Genomic DNA, 8,366 nt, shown 5'->3' on the forward strand with positions numbered 1-8,366 from the left:
CCAAGAGTTGAAGGTTAGATTGACCACTGCTCCGGTCTTGGTTATTCTGGAGAGAGGGTTGGGTTACGCGGTTTATTATGATGCCTCACGAGAGGGTTTAGGTTGTGTATTGATGCAAGAGGGGAAAGTGGTAGCTTATGGCTCACGTTAGTTGAAAATTCACGAGAAGAATTACCCTACACACGACCTAGAGTTAACAACAGTGATCTTTGCCTTGAAGATTTGGAGGCACTACCTTTATGGTGAGAGGTTCGAGGTGTTCTCGAACCACAAGAGTTTGAAGTATCTGTTTACACAGAGAGACTTGAATTTGAGGCAGAGAAGATGGATGGAGTTCATTGAGGACTATGATTTCGAGTTGCACTATCACCCGGGGAAGGCCAATGTTGTGGCCGATGCCCTTAGTAGGAAATCCATTAGTGATGCAGCTTGTATAGCCATCCGGGAATGGGGGATGTTGGATGCACTTGGCGAGTTTGATTTGCATTTGGGCGAATCTGTTGAGGCTGCGGCCTTGTTTTCTGTTGTTGCGCAGCCTACACTTGTGACTAGAGTATTAGAGGCACAGAGAGGTGACCTCGAGGTAGAATCCCTCCGAGAGAAGATCTCAAATGGAAAGGCTGAGAAGGGTTTGACGGTGTATCCGGACCTGAGCGTGAGATACCGAGACCGTCTGTGTGTGCCGGAGTCTTGCCGAGAGGAAGTACTCCGAGAGTTCCATCATTCACGCCTTGCGGTGCATCCGGGAGGCACTAAGATGTATCGAGATCTGGGTCGCCAGTTTTGGTGGCGGGGTATGAAGAGAGATGTGGCAGTTTTCGTATCTAAGTGCCTTACTTGCCAGCAAGTGAAGGCCAAGCATCAGAGGCCAGCGGGTTTGTTGCAACCCTTGCCTATTGCCGAGTGGAAGTGGGAGCATGTCACTATGGACTTCGTTGTAGGTCTTCCGAGGACTCAGCGGGGTAGTGATGCTATTTGGGTGGTTGTAAACCGATTGACTAAGTCGGCGCACTTCATTCCCATGCGCGTGAGAGATTCGGTAGATCATCTCGCCGACTTGTATATTCGGGACATAGTGAGATTGCACGGGGTCCCAGTGACGATCGTCTCAGATAGAGATCCTCGTTTTACTGCTAGGTTGTGGCAGAGTTTGCAGAGTGCCTTGGGTACTAAGTTGACCTTTAGTACGGCTTATCATCCTCAAACTGACGGGCAGTTCGAGCGTACTATCCAGATCCTTGAGGATATGCTTCGGAGTTGTGTCCTTGACTTTAGTAGGACGTGGGAGAGGCACTTACCATTGGTGGAGTTTGCCTACAACAATAGTTTTCAGTCTAGTATCGGTATGGCACCGTTTGAGGCCTTGTATGGCCGAGGTGGGTGATGCACCTTTGTTGGGTCCAGAGTTGGTTAGAGAGACGACGGAGAAAGTTGAGCTTATCCGTAGGAGGCTTGTTACAGCCCAGAGTCGTCAGAAATCTTATGCTGACCGTAGGAGGAGGCCTTTGGCGTTTGAGATAGGTGATCATGTCTTTCTGAAGATATCACCTAGGCGGGGTTTGATGAGATTTGGCAAGAGTGGGAAGTTATCCCCTCGGTTTATTAGGCCTTTTGAGATCCTTGAAAGGATTGGCGAGGTTGCTTATCGTTTAGCGTTGCCACCGCAGTTGTCCGGAGTGCATGACGTGTTTCATGTGAGTATGCTTCGGAAGTATGAGCCGGATCCATCGCATGTATTAGATTGGACCGACTTAGAGGTAGATGAGGATGCCTCATATGAGAAGAGACCGGTTCGGGTCTTGGATAGGCGGGATCAAGTCCTGTGTGGCAAGACCATCCCTTTGGTTAAGGTTTTGTGGAAACATCATGGAGTGGAGGAAGCCACTTGGGAACGTGAGTTGGAGGCCCGCGAGAAATATCCGAACTTGTTTATTGATGAATAATCTTGTATTTAGATTTTGTAATGTTGTTGGACTTAAGAGCTTTATATATGTCTTAAGTTGTAAAACATTGGTAATGTTTTGGTATTAATGGAAGTATATTGTAGAATTGGAATTGTATCATGTATATTGATTATGATATGAACTGTGAACCATGTATATTGGAAATGGTTGGAAATGGAAGAAAATTGCATGTTGATAATGCACTTGTAATATATGTTGTGAAATGTCTCTTGAAAAGAGATAGGATCGACTAGTAATGGGTCGGGTTGTTTAATATTATGTTGCAGTATTGTTGAAAATGGAGAAAACCTGTTTTTGAAAAACCTGTGTTTAATTTCGGGGACGAAATTCTTTAAGAGGGGAGGTTATAGCGATCCCGGTTGTCCCTTTACCGTTCTGTTGTATTCCGGACTCGGTTCTGTGAAGTTGGTGGTGGTATCTATCTTGTTGCCGTCCTTTAATTCCACTTGATTGAGTTTTAGGATGTTTTGGGCAAGTTCGTTACAGGTTGGTTAGACCTTGGTTTCAATTCCTTGTTGTTCAGTTTTTAGGCGATCCGCTCGAGCGGGTCTTATTGCGCTCGAGCGGGGATTGCACATCTCCAGTATTTCGTGTTCCTGCAAAACTTCTGCAGATGTGATTTTTACGCTCGAGCGGGTTTGTTTATGCTCGAGCGGGTTTTGTGACGCTCGAGCGGGTAGTACTTTCTGGGTATAAGTTCTGGGAGATAGAAATCTACGCTCGAGCGGACTGGATTTCGCGCTCGAGCGGAAGTGCTTTATTCTTGTGTCTTGGCACTCGAATGGGCCTTATTGCGCTCGAGCGTGTTCAGATTTTTGTTCTTGGCGCTCGAGCATTGTGTTCTCCGCTCGAGCGGGTCATGCGTATATGAGTTATCCGCTGGGTGATTTTAAATCACTTTTTACTTTCCTTTCTCTCTCCTACTTTTTCTAAAACCCATTTTGAGAGCTCCTCTCTCTAAAACCTTGACTTCTCTCTAGGAATTGATCTAGTAGGAGTGAGTTCCTCACCTTCGACCTTTGTAAAAGTTGTGTTGATCGTCGAGGGCGTCGTTTTGATCCGAGAATCTTGGTCTTTGGAGCACTTTGGTTTTGGTCTCTTCTCCATCCGAGCTCTAACTTTGAGGTAGGGATATCCTACTCCTCTTTATGAGCTTTGTCTTTAATTTTTTTGCATTTTGATATGTTGAGGGTTGTTGGGTAATTTTGAGAGAGTTTGGGCCTTTGTGTAATTTTACAAAAGTTGGGGTTTTTATTTATTTAAAACCTAAATGCATGTTTGGCATGGAAAAGTGGAATTGATGTTGAAACATTAATGAAAATGGAACCGAAGGGTTGTAATGTTAATTATGGAAAATGCCCTAATTACATTGATTGATTAATTTGTATAATTAATTGTTGGAAATGAGGGATTGATTTGAAAAGGTGGAAATTGAAAAGGGAAGGGGTTAAAGGGTGTAGTTGGATCATTTATCACTCACCTAGTTGAAATGTTGATTATATATCCATTGTTGCATTTATTTTCTGTATAGAAATAACTGATTTGGGCTATTGGTGGAGGATAGTCTTGATTATTGTAGACAATGCATGATGATTAGGCAAACTGGAACTAATCACTGGAGCGTGTCATTGTGTATGACGGTTGAAAGAATACATTAAATTTATGTGTTGTGTGATGATATGTATAATTATTGTTTATATACATTGTGTTGTGTTGGAGGAGATAGGGGATGTACTCCACGATTTAGGGGAAGATAGGGGATGGACCTCTAAACCGGATGTTGTTGGGAGGAGATAGGGGATGGACTCCATAGATAGAGCTCATATGCTTATCTATTAATGTGTTGACAGAGCTCATATGCTTGTCTTTGGAAGTGTGATAGTGCTCTTATGCATATCTATGGAAGTGATGATATAGCTTGTATGCTTATCTGTTGGTGTGTGATATAGCTAGTATGCTTATCTATTATGAAATGGGAAAGTGCTTAATATGAGTTATTGCCTCATATGAGTTGTTTGGCCAGGTTCTGAGCCATGGTTGTAAATTGAGAATTGAACAGAATTGGAAAATGGATTGTAACATGGACTTGTATGTCATGAAACTGTAAAGTGTGATAAGGGAAAGTATCAGTGTTGGCCATCTATCAATTGCTAATCTTTTAGTCATTGTTCATATTTGGTTTAGTGTACTTCTACTGGGCTGTGGCTCACCCTATATGGGAATATCATTTTCAGGTACAGGTAGCATGCCACCTCCAAGGACGTAGCTTTGGAGGCTAGAGGCGGGCATACTTTTGTTTTCTTATTTTTTTTGATGTATTACATGTAAATTCAAGCCAAGGGCTTAATATGTAATTAAGTTAGTACTCTTTTTTTTTTTTGTAACCAAGTGTTAACTTGGAAAGCTGTAAGCCCGTAGGGTATTTGCTTTTGTTGTTAACATGTAATACCTTTTGGTAATGGAACTCTGATGAATAGTAAAATGTGAAGCTTTTATATATCAATACACGTCTATGTTGATGGATTTAATGTTGTTATTTTGAGGGCGTGACAAGTCTCACTCCACACAAATTTGACCCATTTCCTCGTCAATTTAGTCAAAGGCAAAACTAATCTAGAGAAATCTTTCATAAACCGACGGTAATACTCGCCCAATCCCAAGAAACTACAGATCTTGAAAACATTCTTAGGTTGTGCCCAATCCTGCACTACCTCAATTTTGGATGAATCTACAGTCACTCTTTCCCCGAATACCACATGGCCTAAGAACTTAACTTCTTTTAGCCAAAACTCACATTTCCCAAACTTAACATACAGTTTATGGGCTCTAAGCAACTCAAGCACCACTCGCAAGTGTTCCTCGTGCTCCTCTTCAAAGGGTAAGTAAATCAAGATGTCATCCACGAAAACGACCACAAAACGATCTAAGAACTCTCGGAAGATTTGGTTCATCATGTCCATAAACACAGCTGGTGCATTGGTTAGCCCAAAAGGTATCACCAGAAACTCATAATGCTTATACCGCGTACAGAATGCCGTCTTCGGGACATCCTCCTCCCTAACCCTTAATTGCTGGTAACCTGATCTTGGATCTATCTTGGAGAAACAACGAGACCCTTTCAACTGATCAAACAGGTCATCTATACGAGGCATTGATACTTGTTTTTAATTGTAACTTGGTTCAACTTTCGGTAATTAATACAAAGTCGCAAGGCTTCATCTTTCTTTTTAACAAAGAGGGTCGGTGCTCCCCAAGGTGAAGTACTGGGGTGAATAAAGCCCTTATCTAGTAGTTCCTGGAGCTGAATCTTCAACTCACTCAACTCAGCTGGTGCAAAACGATACAGTGCCATGGAAATCGGTGTCGTGCCAGGCACTAAATCAATAGAGAACTCGATCTCTTGGTGAGGTGGTAAACTAATAAGATCCTCGGGAAAGACATTCGAGTACTCACAAACCACTCTTGGCAACTCAACTCGCACTTCATCATACTCACTACTCGAAAAGCTAGCAAGAAGGCAACTAAGTTCACTCCGTCCATGTGGATCATACACCGGTGATAAGACTCTATCTACCCGGTCTCCCAAGAAATAAAAGCAATCACCGCTCAAGGTACATACAGTAACCCTCTGACGGTAGCAATCTATAACAGCCCGGCATGACGATAACCAGTCCATATCCAAAATAACATAAAAACCAGTTATATCCATCAATACAAAAGAAAAAGGAAGCCTTCGATCGACGACCTCTATATCGCAGCCCCAACACCCGTGTTTCAAAACATCTCACCCCCAATAGGTGACACAACACAAATAGGAGATGCTAACTGCACCAACTCCAACCCCAAAATAGATGCAAATGCAGACAAAATAAATGAATAGGATACACCCGTATCAATCAACACATTAGCAACCGAGTTACAAAACAAAAAGGTACCTCTCACAACAGATGGAGTTGGTACAAGATCTGGAGCGGTAACAGCATACACACGTCCCGTAGGTCTCTGATCTACCTGTTCACCCCTCGGAGCATAAAACTACTGTACTGACTGAGCCGAAGAGGCTCCCTAATTGGCCCTCAAGGCATGGGTTGTCTACGCTGGCTAGTGACTCTATGTCTGCCTTGAACCAAACACACCAGGTGTGCCCCTCAACTGTGGGCAAAACCTCTTCAAGTGCCCCGCCTGCCCACACTGATAACAAGTGAGCGATTGGCCTCTGCCCTGACTCTGGCCCTGAGAACGAATCGAAGATGAAGCTGCTCGCTGCCCTCCTCCCCTCTGAGGGCAAGCTGGAGACTTGTGGCCCAACTGACCACATTTGAAACAAGTGATGTCGCGTTGACCACCACTCCCAGAACCTGAACTCGACACTGGAAAGGTAAACCTCGAATGTGCCCCCTGGGACTGTTGGGGGTTAGAACCCTTCTGCCTCTTACTGTCCCCCTGACCTTTCTGATTCCTTCTGGAGCCCCTCATCCTCTCCTTTTCCGTATGCATAATAGTCTCGAGATGGGCTACAGCCTCCACAAGGCGCCCATAGTCCTTAATCATGGACCCAGCCACTCTAAACATAAGTCCAGTCCGCAATCTCTTCTCAAACTCCAAACATCAGCGCTCCTCAATTACTACCAACTTTGGTGCAAATCTAGACAAGCTAGTAAAGATGGCCTCAAACTCAGCCACTGGTGTATTTAACTATACCAACTTGGAGAATTGATCCCTCAACTTCTCCCTCACTGTAGCAAGTAAATACTTGTCCTGGAAAGCATCAACAAAGGCCTTCCAAGTCCCTCCAATATGCCCCCGTGCATACTTCCACCACTGACCCGCGTCTCCCTTCAGCTGGAAGGACGCCAAGGTCACTTTTAAACCTCCGTCTTCGATGCCAAGCATCTCAAACGTCTTCGTTATCTGCTCCAACTACTTGTCCGAATTCGACCGGAAAAACTCGCTCTTCAGAAAGGGTGGCCCAGCTTCAGCTACTTAGGCCTGGACTTGATTCTCAGCCCTGAGAATGTCCATGGATTCCCTCAATGCTCTGGCTATTTCACGGGCTAAGGCACCCATGGCCTGTTGACCTACTAGCTCAGCCACGTTAGCCTGACCAACTCCTTCCTCCTATGCCGGAATTTTATCCAGAATAGGCATCTCATGCCTCCTAGGCCTACCACGCCTACCACCACGACCTTGTCCTGACATCCTAATAAAGGTAGCAAAAGAGATTGGCACATTTACAAATGTCCTGAAGTTATCTTACTCGCGTCCTAATTCGATGGACAACTGTAGTTCACTCCACATATGCATATAATCACATAAGCACATGCGAACTTCATTTCCGGATAATGACCGTCTCGTGGCATCGCTAGAGTTCCAATTAGAAACGGCAGTGCAGGACTCCCAGAAACCCATGGACCCGATCAACATCCTAGAAAACAAATTCCATCCCCATATAATCACATAGACATGTTACCATATAAGCACATTAAACATATAGTTAAGTCTCTAACAAGCGAGACAAATCCATTGTGGTACTAACCACTTCTCGCGTATCCAAAGTATTTAAACCCAGTACGCTCTGATACCAAGTTGTCACGCACTCAAAATAAAGAAGATAATCCAACCCAAGAGATTCATAAACATAATAGGAAATGTATTACTTTCATTCATTAGAGTTTATATTACAAAAGAGATTACATGCATCATACTTTCATATATATTCATTTTGAAACTACAGCATGTAACACTAGTTAATTACAACAACATAAACGCCTTACAGGCTTACATCTTTCCAAAATATCTCTTAGTTACAAGAAAAGACAGAGTCCTAGCTCTATATATTTAAAGCCCTCGGCTTGAATAAACATTTAGCACAAAACGAAACAACAAAACGGAGCCTTCAGCCCCTAAACCTCCCAAGCTATGTCCTTAGAGGCGACATGTCACTTGTACCTGAAAATGGTTTCCCAAGTAGGGTGAGCCAAAACCCAATAGAGATATACTAAACAACATATGAGATTTAACTAAGATATCAACATCAAATAAATGTTCAATACTTGTAAACCAACTTACACCTTTTCCATGACCAATCAATATCGACATCTATTTCTCAGTCCATTTCTATTCATTTATTCAAAGCAACTCATTGATATAGTTCATTGTTATCTAAACAATTCAAAATGAGACTATAACTCATTTATTAACACTTCAATAACAACCATTATTCAAACACTTCCATTTTCTTGCCATTTTACGGAATCACATCTGAGGGAATCGGCACTCATATATATATATGTAAGATTTCAAGACTTTCACCCTGGACACTCTGGCCAACTTAATTTTCAATAGAGTCCGTCCCCTATCTCCTCCCAAACAATGGAGTACATCCCCTATCTCATCCCAAAC

The sequence above is a fragment of the Camellia sinensis genome, chromosome 9 (genome assembly GCF_055761805.1).
Source record: "Camellia sinensis isolate YWXY chromosome 9, ASM5576180v1, whole genome shotgun sequence".
NCBI lineage: Eukaryota > Viridiplantae > Streptophyta > Magnoliopsida > Ericales > Theaceae > Camellia > Camellia sinensis.